General features: G+C 36.5%; 1 protein-coding gene across 2 annotated transcripts in view; it reads left to right on the forward strand.

The window, feature by feature from the left end:
- Nucleotides 1-861: 861 nt before the first annotated feature.
- Nucleotides 862-15,241, forward strand: part of itgb1a (integrin, beta 1a) — a 43,633-nt gene continuing 29,253 nt past the window's right edge. For both annotated transcript variants that reach the window (XM_079863169.1, XM_079863170.1), the window contains exon 1: nt 862-1,157. The gene's annotated coding sequence lies outside the window, so the exon portion shown is untranslated. The remainder of the gene's footprint in view (nt 1,158-15,241) is intronic.

A 15,241-nucleotide genomic window follows, 5' to 3' on the forward strand; every position in this document is an offset into this window, starting at 1 on the left:
CTCTCTCTCTCTCTCTCTCTCTCTCTCTCTCTCTCTCTCTCTGTTTCACTTATCTTCTGTGTTCCTATTTCTTTGGAATTTATAGTTTAATTAAAGCTATTTTTTAGATTCCAGGGATGTTTAAAATTTTCTTCATAACTCCCAGACTACCGCAAATCTACTTTTGATCTTTTGGTATAAGAAACATTTATATGTGCTAAAACTGTCTCAATAATTACATTATAATCAGAGGGAGGGGGAAATACATAGGCCTAATACTGAATTAAAAGTGGGCTTGGAAAGAGCCAGGGCAGGAACAAAGTTATAAATGTAAACTATTGTGCTTATTTTTAATATTATCTTATAATAATGACCATTCATGAAAGTTAACACCTTTCTGATGAGAGAGACATAATGAAAATGTAATTATTGCGTTTATCCTTATTAAATAAATTTTTTATCTCCAATTAAAATAACATGTAAAGATTTAATTAAAATATTTACCTTCTCATGGCATGCTGTCTTGTTACTTTTAGATACTTTTTTACATAGGCTTTCATTTCTTTAATACTTAAAGACAAAATCACTGAGGCAAAACCACCTTTTCTATTTATTATTATTATTTATTTTTATCAGACATTAAGGACATAACATAAAACATTTACAACTATAACAAGACATCCAAAAAGATAACTCAACTAAAAGGACGGAAGTCATTACATTGGAGAGAATCAATATACAAATGAAAATCAGCCATAAAGTCCTTCAAACAAGGGTTAGCGTTATTTCTTTTACTTTTATGAATATGAAATCTACCCACCTTATCAATTTAGTGTTGGAGTCAGAGGGTTCGTGACGTCATTATTCATCTGCGATGACGTCAGGAGGGGGCGGGGCCTGTGTGAGACTCTGCTGACCTCATACTTTTTCCTCCAGCGTCCACCAGCTCTTCTTTCTCTCCGACGCGAACGCTCAGACGACCATAAACGCGAGTTTGTGGAATACTTCATTTCACAGCGGGCGGACGCGGAATGGATTGTTCTGTGTGATTTGTTTTGCCTGAAGGATTTAAGAGAAGCTCTTTAAGGGTTAAAGAGAAACAGAAGGATACACGTTGACAAAAGACCCCTATGAGGCTTCGAAAGTGAAGAGAGAAAACTAGTAATAAAAGCCATAAGGTAAAGTTATGAAAGAGCGCTGTTTTCATCGTGGTTTTATTTTGTTTTGATTATAGTAAATGGTGAAGTGTTTTTTTTTTTTTAATCAGATGTGTGTGAAATGTGAGGTAAAGTCTTGAGTAACGGTCCTTCTCTCGCAGATATTTTTGCTGGTTTATAAAAAGATCTTGTATCTTCTTCGGTTAGGTTATAGACGCCTCGTTGGCAGTTCACTTGTATGTGTGTGTGATTTCTAGCACACAACAAGGGGGAAATGTTCGACCCTACACTTTTCTGGTGTTTTGCTCCATGTGTTTTCTCTATCACATCAAACTTGTTGCTATACGGAGAATAATTTTTCTTAGCATTTTGTGCTCGTATCCTATATTTATTTATTTGGCTGAGCATTTCGTTTACAGTGATTTATTATTAGTAGTAGTAATCAAAATATCTGTTTATTTATTATGTTCCACAGTTGTATTTCAAAATGGAAAAAAGGAACGATGACGTATAGAACGTTCGAACGTGTATGATGATGTCATTTGACTTTCAAATGTAGCGATTATTTCAGGCTGCAGGTTTGTGTGGAACTTGATTTGGACTTATATATATTATATATATAAATATATATATATATATATAATTATTATTATTATTATATTATTAAATATATATATTTAACCATATACTTGAAATCCTATACTAATAAGCAATGTTATTAGAAATAAACAATGAAATGTATTAACTTTACATTTACATTGTAATAACTTACACTTTATTTGAAGGTGGCATTGTTACAGTGTAATTATGCATTTATGAACTGAGTAATATTAATTAACTATATGTACTTATAGGTTTAGGGTTTGGTTGAGGTATAGTAGCATGTAATTATGCATAATTTACTGTTATTACTATGGTTAGTAGTACATGTAATGTGTAAAGTGTTACCCACTTTATTTTATCAGTGTCCTTGTTACATATGTTACTTGCCATAGTAATAACAGTAAATTATGTATAATTACATGCAACTAACCCTCAACCCAATCCTAACCCTATAGTAAGTACATATAGTTAATTAATATTACTCAGTTCATAACTGCATAAAATTGTAACAATGCCACCTTCAAATAAAGTGTAGCCTAACCTAAAGTGCTTTCATAATGAATGTGCTCATCTGTTTTCCTAGGTAAATGCAACTAACCGCTATCCAGTATTTAAACACAGCCATGGTATTGATCTGAGCTAACTATACAGTACAGAATGACATATTCACAGATATTCCTCCTTTTACTGTTGGACTAGTAATAGGATTCAGAACATATCGGACACACATGGAAAACATGAGTGAGAGCAACATAAAAAAACAAACATTTGTCATCGTTTCTGTTTACAATCAATTTCTCAAATGTGACCAAAGCAAGTCTGCTTCCTAAAGCTGACATGTTCCTTAGAAATGTCAATACTGCAGGACACAGACTGCATTGATGAATGGGACGCCGTGACACCCTTGTATCCATTCTAATCTGAAGGGGACGTCCGGCTCGTCTGTCCTCTAGATCAACCTTGCGTCTGACAGCAGAGGAGCTTTTCTAATCTAGTAAATGTACGTTCGGTTCCAGTAAATCAGGTGTGTGGTCTGTGTTCGCTGACGGCATGTGACCTCTAACCTTCACAACAGCTGCCGGACAGAAACAAAACCTTGTTGTTGGACCTTTAATAGTGAATCCTTTTGACAGATAAGTGCTGTGTCACAATCCTGGGATGTGTTTCTGCTTGGTTGGTTATATCAGTAATGATTATATCTTTAAGTTAGAGGTTAGTTTTTCTTGTGAAGTTTTTTTTTTTGTGCAAGTGCAAAGGAAAGTGTTGAAAGAGTTCCCATTTATCCCATTTATCTCTGGTCCAACACATTTAATTTGCATACATATGCTTATGTTTTTCTACTAAAACTAATTTACTTCAAGTGTTTCAGTACAAGCTTTTAGACCAAAAGCTCTTTAAAGATCATGAAAGTTAGTCAAGTGTGTCCTAACTTTTCATTGGTACTCTACATGCACATTATGTACAGAATCATATTAGTGTGATTATTTTTCATGCACTCTTATCAGTAGAAACCTTAGGAAAAATATTTATAAGAATGGATCCGGTCATTGTTTTCCAGAGCTTGTTTGGCAGTCGTTCAGAACCGGGTTTGATCCTGCATCCAGTGAGAGGACAGTCACTATGACTATTCACTTCTCTGTACTTCTATGCTTGCATAATATGTTCAGAGAAATCCCAAAATATAAAATCCAGACTAAAATGCTAAATCTTTCATCATTTACTCACGTTGTACCAAACCCACATGGTTTTCCTCTCTTTCGCCACTGGAAATCTTCCCTTCCGTCGCAGCTCATGAATATTATTGAATAAATAAGTTCATATTCAAATTCGACACTCTACAGTCAGTAATAAGACAGTAATCAATGACATTTGGCTTCATGACATCAAACCTGGTGTTACATTCTTGAAGCTTCTTATTAGAATATACAAAAACATGAATGAGATTTGAAAACAATAGTGGAGGAGAAGATCAGTGATATATTTCTTAAGGTTCGCACAATGTCATGCCTGTGGTCATATATGGACATTTCTGACACTGATGATCACCGTCCTTTAATGTATGGAATCAAGCGGCTTTGACATTTTGGAGATATTTTAGCATCTCTTCCCACATTTTTCTTTTTTTTTAATTTTTTAAGTTTCATCTTGTGTGGACCATGTTATGCTGTCTTTTTTCCACATGTTTCATGTTGTTCTGAGTGTCTATTTGTTTATTATAAGGTTGTTGTGAAGCTTTCAGACTTAGTTTTGCAAAAATAGTTTTGCAAAAATTAAAATTCTGTCATTATTTACTCACCCTCATGTCGTGAGACCCGTAAGACTTTCGTTCATCTTCAAAACACAAAATTAGATCTTTTAAAGTCCCCCTGTGGTAAAAATCCAGCTTTTAATGTAGTTTATGTGTCTATGTGGTGTTTTTAATATGCTTTAAGACAAACCATGTGTAAATTCATAAGTCGACACCATTGCTGAGTATTTCCTCCTTAAAACTGCAGTGAACCAAAGACAGTCTCAAAAACACGCTTTGAAATCGCTGGTGTTTCTGACGTCACAAACTACCTTGTGACCAATCAGATCAACATGTGATCGTCAACCAGTGGATCTCTGAGCTGAGTGTGTGAGTTTTGCTTTAAATGATTAACAGATTCTATTTAGGCTTTTATTCACATGTAAACATTGATCAATGCACACATCATATATGGTAAACAGAAACTCAAGCATGAGAACCAATGAGTTCATTACCGTGTGTCACGTGTGTGGTTTGAACCAATGAGGTTTGTTTTTACGCATCAAGCAAGTATGGTTGAGCTTCTCGCTGATCAATGTTTATATGTGAATAAAAGCATAAATTAAGTATTTTCATCAAATAAAGCGATCAAGACTTTTCAGGAAATTTTTACTAAATCACTTGATTCAAATGGATTAATTTTACGATCTCTTTATGGACTTTTTGAAGCAGCAACTTTTGACTTTTGTGTTTCGAAGATGAACGAAACCCTCACGGGTTTGGAACGACTTTTCATCTCAAAATCTCTCAACAAAACGTTTGTATTTTAGAGAAGTATCCTTCAATATTCCAATTCAGGATTTCATTTTTTTATTTTTTTTTATGTAATCCCCCCCTAAACTCCCTTTAGACTCTAAACCCCTTTATGCTTCATGTTGCGATAGAGAAGCTCAGAGTGTGTGTAAACCTCTGTTGCACTGGTAATATCTCTTGTTTGATGCTGGTCTGGAAAACAGACGCCTGTCTAATCTAATCTGATCTTCTTTTCTTCCCCTCCCTGTTTTCTTCGAGCAGTCCTCTCTTGTCTGATCTCAGCTCTCATTGCTCGTACTGCCAATAAGAAAGAAGCTTATTTTTTTCTTTTTTTTGCCGGTGTACAATATAAGCAGTATTCATGTGAGCCAGCGGAGGTCACACAGTAAATTAGCTTGAAATTGACCTGGAATGGCATGTGGTCAATGCAGTATTGTGCAGCTGGTCTCTCGTATGTTTTAAGGGTTTTTCTTGCCAATCTGTCATAGAGGAATCTTAATAAAAATTCTGAAAGCAAACAGTTGTTATACATGCTTAAAAAAAACTGAGTGAAAAGGAAGCCGATCTGTTATACCATAAAAATTCACTTAATATTATATAAGTCTAATGCATTAAATGATTCCTGCTAAAAGCTATGTAATTCACCTTGTACTTCTTACTTGAGCATGAATTAATTTAAGTTCTTTGAAATAATTAGATGGCCTGTTGTTAGTTTGGGAAAGTTTTGGATCAATGCTGCACAGTGAACAGCTGGTGTCTTACAGCTGTAGGTAGAAATGCAGAACTGAACCATCTGTCCAAAAAAATAAAAGATTCTTATCATTTGTACGTCTGTAAAGTCATTTATACATACAGTAAATGATTTACATTTTAGATTATGTCAAAACGTCAAGTTTGTTTGTTTTAGTGTCTCCAGATTTTGGAATATGTTGAACATTGCTCTAAATTAATAAATAAAGTTATTTCTGTTTTCCCAGGGAAACCATATTCCCTATAGTTCTAGTTTGTAATCATGTCTTGTATCCTGTTTAGTCATGCTACAAGATAGATATCAATGTGTATGTAATTCATGTCCCAGTCCTGATCTCCCTGTCTGGATTATTTTGTGATAATGACCAGCTGACTGCTCCCTTACTTGTTCTGTTTTGTTTACTGCCCAAAATGAGACCAATCAAGAGACCAATACAAATCTTAGATAAAATCATTAATTTCCTCAAAACTATTACAACCCTCCTTTTCTACAGAGACTTTGACAGCTTATGGTACTTTACAACAAGGTTCTGCACGTTAACATTAATTATTGCAATAGATAAAAAGAACTAGCATCAACAACAGTTTTACACCATTTTTTGACCTATTTTATACAAATTTCAAGTTGGATAAATTAACTGTCAATCAGAGACATATATGTTGAGTGTGTGAACGCAATGGCCAATCAGAGACATATATGTTGAGCGTGTGAACGCAATGGCCAATCAGAGACATATATGTTGAGCGTGTGAACGCAATGGCCAATCAGAGACATATATGTTGAGTGTGTGTATGGAATGGCCAATCAGAGACATATATGTTGAGCGTGTGAACGCAATGGCCAATCAGAGACATATATGTTGAGCGTGTGAACGCAATGGCCAATCAGAGACATATATGTTGAGTGTGTGTATGGAATGGCCAATCAGAGACATATATGTTGAGTTTGTGAACGGAATGGCCAATCAGAGACATATATGTTGAGTGTGTGTATGGAATGGCCAATCAGAGACATATATGTTGAGTTTGTAAACGGAATGGCCAATCAGAGACATATATGTTGAGCGTGTGAACACAATGGCCAATCAGAGACATATATGTTGAGTTTGTGTATGGAATGGCCAATCAGAGACATATATGTTGAATGTGTGAACGCAATGGCCAATCAGAGACATATATGTTGAGTGTGTGTATGGAATGGCCAATCAGAGACATATATGTTGAGTTTGTGTATGGAATGGCCAATCAGAGACATATATGTTGAGTTTGTGTATGGAATGGCCAATCAGAGGCATATATGTTGAATGTGTGAACGCAATGGCCAATCAGAGACATATATGTTGAGTGTGTGTATGGAATGGCCAATCAGAGACATATATGTTGAGTGTGTGAACACAATGGCCAATCAGAGACATATATGTTGAGTTTGTGTATGGAATGGCCAATCAGAGACATATATGTTGAATGTGTGAACGCAATGGCCAATCAGAGACATATATGTTGAGTGTGTGTATGGAATGGCCAATCAGAGACATATATGTTGAGTTTGTGTATGGAATGGCCAATCAGAGACATATATGTTGAGTTTGTGTATGGAATGGCCAATCAGAGACATATATGTTGAATGTGTGAACGCAATGGCCAATCAGAGACATATATGTTGAGTGTGTGTATGGAATGGCCAATCAGAGACATATATGTTGAGTTTGTGTATGGAATGGCCAATCAGAGACATATATGTTGAGTTTGTGTATGGAATGGCCAATAAGAGACATATATGTTGAGCGTGTGAACGCAATGGCCAATCAGAGACATATGTTGAGCGTGTGAACGCAATGGCCAATCAGAGACATATATATTGAGCGTGTGAACGCAATGGCCAATCAGAGACATATATGTTGAGCGTGTGAACGCAATGGCCAATCAGAGACATATATATTGAGCGTGTGAACGCAATGGCCAATCAGAGACATATATGTTGAGCGTGTGAACGCAATGGCCAATCAGAGACATATATGTTGAGTGTGTGTATGGAATGGCCAATCAGAGACATATATGTTGAGCGTGTGAACGCAATGGCCAATCAGAGACATATATGTTGAGTGTGTGTATGGAATGGCCAATCAGAGACATATATGTTGAGTTTGTGTATGGAATGGCCAATCAGAGACATATATGTTGAGTTTGTGAACGGAATGGCCAATCAGAGACATTTATGTTGAGCGTGTAAACGGAATGGCCAATCAGAGACACATATGTTGAGTTTGTGTATGGAATGGCCAATCAGAGACATATATGTTGAGTTTGTGAACGGAATGGCCAATCAGAGACATTTATGTTGAGCGTGTAAACGGAATGGCCAATCAGAGACACATATGTTGAGCGTGTGAACGGAATGGCCAATCAGAGACATAAATCAGAGACATATATGTTGAGTGTGTGAACGGAATGGCCAATCAGAGACACATATGTTGAGCGTGTGAACAGAATGGCCAATCAGAGACACATATGTTGAGTTTGTGTATGGAATGGCCAATCAGAGACACATATGTTGAGTTTGTGTATGGAATGGCCAATCAGAAACACATATGTTGAGTTTGTGTATGGAATGGCCAATCAGAGACACATATGTTGAGTTTGTGTATGGAATGGCCAATCAGAGACACATATGTTGAGCGTGTGAACGGAATGGCCAATCAGAGACACATATGTTGAGTGTGTGAACACAATGGCCAATCAGAGACATATATGTTGAGTTTGTGTATGGAATGGCCAATCAGAGACATATATGTTGAGTTTGTGTATGGAATGGCCAATCAGAGACATATATGTTGAGCGTGTAAACGGAATGGCCAATCAGAGACACATATGTTGAGCGTGTGAACGCAATGGCCAATCAGAGACACATATGTTGAGCGTGTGAACGGAATGGCCAATCAGAGACATATATGTTGAGCGTGTGAACGGAATGGCCAATCAGAGACATATATGTTGAGCGTGTGAACGGAATGGCCAATCAGAGACACATATGTTGAGCGTGTGAACGGAATGGCCAATCAGAGACATATATGTTGAGCGTGTGAACGCAATGGCCAATCAGAGACATATGTTGAGCATGTGAATCCAATGGCCAATCAGAGACACATATGTTTAGTGTGTCAACACAATGGCCAATCAGAGACATATATGTTGAGCATGTAAATGGAATGGCCAATCAGCATGTGTATATATTGACCGCATGAACGCATTGGCCAATCAGAACCACATATATTGAGCGTGTGAAAACAATGGCCAATCAGAGGTGTTTAAGAATCCGTTCAACAGCACTCAAAATGCTAGAGAGAAATGCTGGTATCGTCAAAAATGTTAAATTTCAATACCGACTTTGTACGCAAGTCGGTACTTTTGACAACACTAGTTGCATTTGGATCTTACTCTCCATGTTCTCTGAATCAACCCGATTTACATTAGCGCTGTAACATATTGGCCTGCATGTTGAGCTGGTTAACCCTTGTGCAGCGCTCTTGTCCTCTGATTCACTTCATTACAGTGAATGAATCAGTCAGGTCCAATAATAAAAGTGATAGATGAGCATGTGACTGTGTCATTTTCCTACATCTTAAATCATACGGATGACTGTCAGCCACAGTTATACCAGGTGGAAGATTAATCAGATCAGTTCAAGCCTGAAGGGGATCCACTACGAAAGAGATACAGTACATAAAAGTGGAACAGATATTCAGTGAATTTGCTCCTGAGTGTTATAGAACAATAGATGTGCAGTGAAAATTATTCTCCAACTCTTGGAGTATTTGACATGGTAATGGATATGACAATATTGATATGTTTGGTCTTGGTGGAAGTGGAACAGATCTGCTGCTGTTGTTGGTTATCGCTGTTGCAGAGCAAGTACAGGACCTGCTACTGCCAGTAAATACACTGCTGTGAGCATGTTAGACTCTGTATGTAAGGCTGCTGTATAGGGTACATGAATTACCCGCAGCAGATCTATACCGGTGGAGCTGGGGAAGGTGGAGGGTTTCTGAAAGCACTCTGCAACTAATACAGCAAAGGCTGACCAGTATCTGAAGGTTGAGCTGCGAGCTCATTGGCTACTGATACAGCAGGAACCAATCAGCTGTGCCCTATAGAGAATGATGTGATTGCATCAGATTGAGTTAAGGACCTGTCAGCATGCGCCATCTGTTTCATGGCAGAACTTTGTAGTTACAATATACTACAGTGTAGATACTGATGTAGATGTTTTAATAATTAAATGATTAAATGATGACAGACAAAGTGATGTATATTCCTTTAAAACGAGCACATGAAATCACACAGAAATGAAAAATGTAAATGCACTATGCATGACATTGATCATATTTAAGTAATCTCTGTAATTAAATACAATAAAATATATTATTTCTATGAATAAGAGAATTTGCACATCTGTATATTATATTTAATTTATACATCAAATGTTTACCTTTTAGATGTTGCCAAATGCCAATACATTAATAATGTAAGTTTTAGAGTCTATGCAAACAAGTGAAAATGTAACTAAGTTCAAATGATAAATAATAAGTTCATGTTGCTGTGTGATTCTAAGTTTGAAGTCGTGCTCGTCTTTTCTTCTCTATTTTGTTGTATATCTGACTGAAACGGCTTCTGGAACGAGAACAAATGTATGGAAGAGAAGAGATGCTGCAAGAGGGAGGGGAAAGATTAACAGGAACAGGAATTGAACACAATAATGATGATGTGCACCGATAAATCATTTAGAGTAAAAATAAAAACAAGAATTGTCTATTTTGATTTCATGTTGACTTAAGTAGATCCCGGAATGATTGGACATTTGTTATTTCATTGTACATTTCTTGAAAGTCCCATTAACAGGCTCATATGTCCAATAGTCAAGTCACCTTTATTTATAAAGCGCTTTTTACAATACAGATTGTTTCAAGATAACAGGAAAATAATGCAATAAAGTTTGTTTCGGCTGTACAGCAGATCTAGAAGAAAATAGCGTCATAGTCCAGGTCCAATTTCTATTGTAAAAATCATCAGTTATTAATTTAGTTCATTTATTTATACAGCAGCTGTGGAGAAAACAGTGATGTCATTGTCCAGCTTAAGTTCAGTGATGGTTTATTTTTGTTGTTAAAAAAGTTATTAATTCATTTATATAGCCGCTCTGGAGAAAACAGTGATGTCATCGTCCAGTTCAGTGCAGGCAGATCAATACTATTGTTGAACCACCATCTCGTCATCTCTATGGTAGGCACAGATATATAGGCCTTACATTGGATGAAGCGGTGGGCTCTCGTTTTTATGGCTTCACAGGAAGGGGTTTCTGGCTGTTCTCCAGACTGAATGCAGGTTTACTGTGTGATGGGGCAGATTCCTGTAAAGCGAGGGAGTGAACGCCAACTCTGCGGTTAAAAGGGACTAGTCAGGCAGAAGCAGTAACATTACGACAGTCCTGAACCCTGTAATGTCCGCCACAGGTCTCAGAGGCGTGATATATCATGCTCAGTGTAGTCTGTGCATTATGTGTGTGCTAGCTTTTATTGAGGGCTGACTCTCACCCGGCCTTCCGTTAGATTCATTTGGGTTGCATTTGATTGATACCAGTGGAGATGCTGGGAATAGGGTTTAAAAGCCTTTGTTCTGGTCATAGGGAAAACACATCTCAGGGATTCCTGGGATGTTTTGAAGGAGGATGGTGGAGTTTGTGGTTGACTATAGAGGGTGGAGAAGATGAAATGAAGGGGTTGGGCTTAGGGTGGAACCAAACTGAGTTTAGCCATATATTCATATTCAGACATATATTTAGCAAACTCCAAACACGTTCCTATACTTGTTCCTACATGTTTCTTTTCATGCAAATAATGATTATGGGGCAGAAGACTTAGCCTATTTGAATGCAGTTCCTTCCACAATACTATGGTATGACCTCAAAACACTTTTATCATAGTGCATGAGTTGTAAACAAATTATTTTTAATGTTTGCATCACATAACCAGCTCCATATGTTTGGCTTTTCTGATGGAGTAAACTTGCTCTGTCGCTCACCTGATACAGCATTGCTATAATGATGTGAAGCACTCAGGTACGGGAAACACGAGTCACGATTAAAGAGCTCAAAGACTAAGCATGGTTGCCTTAGCAAATGTGTTTTTATCTCACGTTTGCTTTTGTTAACAACACTATCGCTCAGGTTTAATGTAGTATGTTATTTTTAACGCGAGAGAGCAGTAGGCTAACCTTTTAGCGACACTCACCGGACATTTCATTTCTGATCTGCCTCTATACTCAAAACCACCCTCGTAATAAAACATTGCCAGATTCACGTTCATCTGTTTAGTATACAACTCAACACGATATTAGCGTCACTCGCTAGACATGTCACATGTTGTGAAGTTTGGAAGCTTGTTCCCGCCACAGAATAAAAAATAAAAAAGGTAATTGCGACTTTTTGTGAGTTTATATCAATGCAATTCAATATGCAATTGCGAGTTTATATCACACAATTCTGAATTTATATCTCGCAATTCTGAGAATTTTCAGAACTTCTCGCAATTCAGAATTTTGAGATATAAAGTCAGAATTGCGTGATATAAACTCGCAATTGCGAGAAAAGAAGTCAGAATTGCGACATGTGACTTAACACGCAATTGCGACTTTATATCTTGCAATTCTGAGAAATAAAGTCAGAATTCTGAGATGAAAATTCACAATTGTGAGATAAATAGCCAGAATTATCTTTTAAAATGTTTTATTCTGTGGCGGAAACAAGCTTCCATACACAAAACATGCAAGAAGAAATGTAATATAATTTTGCAGAAATGTCATGAAGTGCAGGTTTTTTCCAATGAGCCTTGGTTGCATATATGATGAATTTTAACATCAAGCCAATTGCTTGAACTATAACAATATTACAGGCAGTTTGTGCTACTATTCAGTTATTCTTAGGGGTGCTTAAGTCAAGATGATAGAATGAGAAAAATCGTATTGATATGCATTAAAGGAGGAACCTAAGCCTTATCTAGAGACTCAACAGACTTGTGCCAGAAACACCCAAGTAACCATACAGCAACATACTAAATAACTCAGAGCGCTTTTAGCAACGGCAAAATCACCCTAGCATCATGGAGGGACTTTTAAATGAGGTTATTGTTAAAAATGTAAAAATCTTCTGTAGCAATGAGCGATCTCCCTTCACTTCTGACGCTGGTGTCTCTCTCTTTGCTGATCTGTGATTACATACATCTTGCTCTATTTGTGTCGCTGTTGAATTGTGGTTGTCCAAGTAATGTCCAGTACAGCCGAAAGTGGTATTGATCCGGTATGACTGTGAAGGATGGGCTTGAACTCAAGCATTAGTGTGGTCAATATTCCTCTAAAGGTCCATTTTATAGAAACTCTTTGATATTTAGCCATATTCACAAACTGATTTTATAATTTGAAAGTCGAGCAAAAGTAATTTTTTGCAAATGCATTCTCATGCTTTAAAGACGTTGAATAACATACATGATTATAATTTTAACTGGAAAATGTTATTCGATATTACATTTAAAGTAAATTAATTTACTAAATTGCAAATGTGCAATTACAAATATATTACAAGTTTCGGTAACACTTCATTTGACAGATTCCTTGTTGCATATGTTACATGCACTTAGTAATAACAGTAAATTATGCATAATTAGAAGCAAGTCAGCCTTAACCAAATCCTAACCCTAACCATATGCATATGTTGTTAATTAATATTAATCAGTACTCAAGAACATCTTAAAATGAAATGTAACTCAATTACATATATTTAAGTTTACCATAAATGCTTGTCAGTACATTTATCAGTACACTTAACCATATTTCAACTGTATAAGTAATGAAATTGCATATATGTACTTACGTGAATCAAAAAAGCACTCAAAAATTAATTTACAATACATTAAGCTATAAAACATTTTCATTTAATTTCAATTACCATGCAATTAAGGGTCTGGAAACATTACATTGAGTTTGCACTTAAGGATATTCTTTAAGCATATCGTTTCTGTAATAAGTGCTCTTTTGTTGCTTTCCAGAACCAGCGATTATGAGTTTTATTCCCTGGACATGCAGCAAAAAAAACACACAAAAAAAACTTCTGATATAAAAAGCATTTTGAGAGCTTGAGAAATCCAAAAATAGATGTTTAAAGAGCAACAGAAGGAGTGGAAAGAGACTTTCCTCAGGCGGATTGTTAAAGCTGGACTTCATTACTCGCTCCCCCTTTTAAAGGGATATTATATGATGGTTGAGTTTGGCCTTCGTTTCAGGACGGGGGATGGGGGGGGGTTCTGGTCCCTCTCTCCCAGTCCGGAATGGAAAAGAGAGAGCAGAGAAGAAAGAGGGTGGTCTTTGAACGCAGCGGTTGAAGGGTTTGAAGTTTCTGTCTGGATTTCAGTGTCCTGGAGAGACGGGCCGCCCTTTCCTGTTTTTCTCTTCGCTCCTTTTTTTCGTCTCTTTTCAGTTTTTCTTTGTTGCATTTGCATTAATCTTTGTTTTATCTTAAGAAAACGGTAACACTTCACAATAAGGTTCATTAGTAAACATTAGTTAACTACCTTAGTTAACATGAACTAAGAATGAACAGAATTTATTAATCTTAGTTAATATTAATTTCAACATTTACTAATACGTTATTAAAATCAAAGATTGTATTTGTAAACATTAGTTGATGCACTGTGAACTAACATGAACAAACAATCAACAGCTGTTTTTTTATTAACTAACATTGCTCATTGTTAGTTCATGTTAGTTAATGCATTACATAATGTTAACTAATGAACCTTATTGTAAAGTGTTACCGGGAAAATTACAGTAGGATCAGAAAGTCAATGATGAAAAAGAACACTTTCATCAACGGCTGAGTGTTGTTCTGACACTATCTGTGTCTCAGAGTTGTACCAGGCTTTTACCACAGCAATGTGTAGATAGAGATATCATTCCCATGATGCTCTCTGTTCAGCATTCCTGAATCCAGCTGTGAAACCTCACTGAACAGAACCATGTTGTTTTTTCAAGTTTGACACCTTAGTGGTGTTTTACAACATGGCTTACGTTCACACACTTAATTTTTGCTGGATGATTTAAAAATGAATGTTGACTTAACGCATTTGTTTTCATTGAATTTAAGTCAAGTCAAGTCATCTTCATTTATATAGCGCTTTTAACAATGTAGATTGTTTCAAAGCAGCTTTACAAAGACAAACGTATAATTTAGGGTAACAGAGATTGTTTTGGCTTTATAGCGGTTCTTTAATAAAGTTATTTTCCAGCTAAAGTTAGTTTTGATTGATTCGCTTCCGTCGCAACGATCATTTGTTATTAAATTAGGGGCCGCTAAGACGACACCATTCTCTCTACACAGACTTTAAACGCGAACCTGTGAGAAACGCTGATGGCGTTCACATGCACATTAAGAATTGGTTCTATAGTTATGTGCGTTTGAATATATGTGTGCAGGTTTGGAATTCCCTACAAACCAAGCCTAAACAAAGTACTGGTGTTTCCTTATAGTTTTGATACAGAATTTTATTTTATTTTATCAATTCGGGTTAGATACGCAAATTGAGTTTCCCAACAACGCTTTATCTGTAGAGTGGGAAAGGGATCCTCCATAGGGAGAGACTAGTTGGCACTTCAGCACTGCGTTGTCATC

The sequence above is a fragment of the Squalius cephalus genome (genome assembly GCF_949319135.1).
Source record: "Squalius cephalus genome assembly, chromosome: 25".
NCBI lineage: Eukaryota > Metazoa > Chordata > Actinopteri > Cypriniformes > Leuciscidae > Squalius > Squalius cephalus.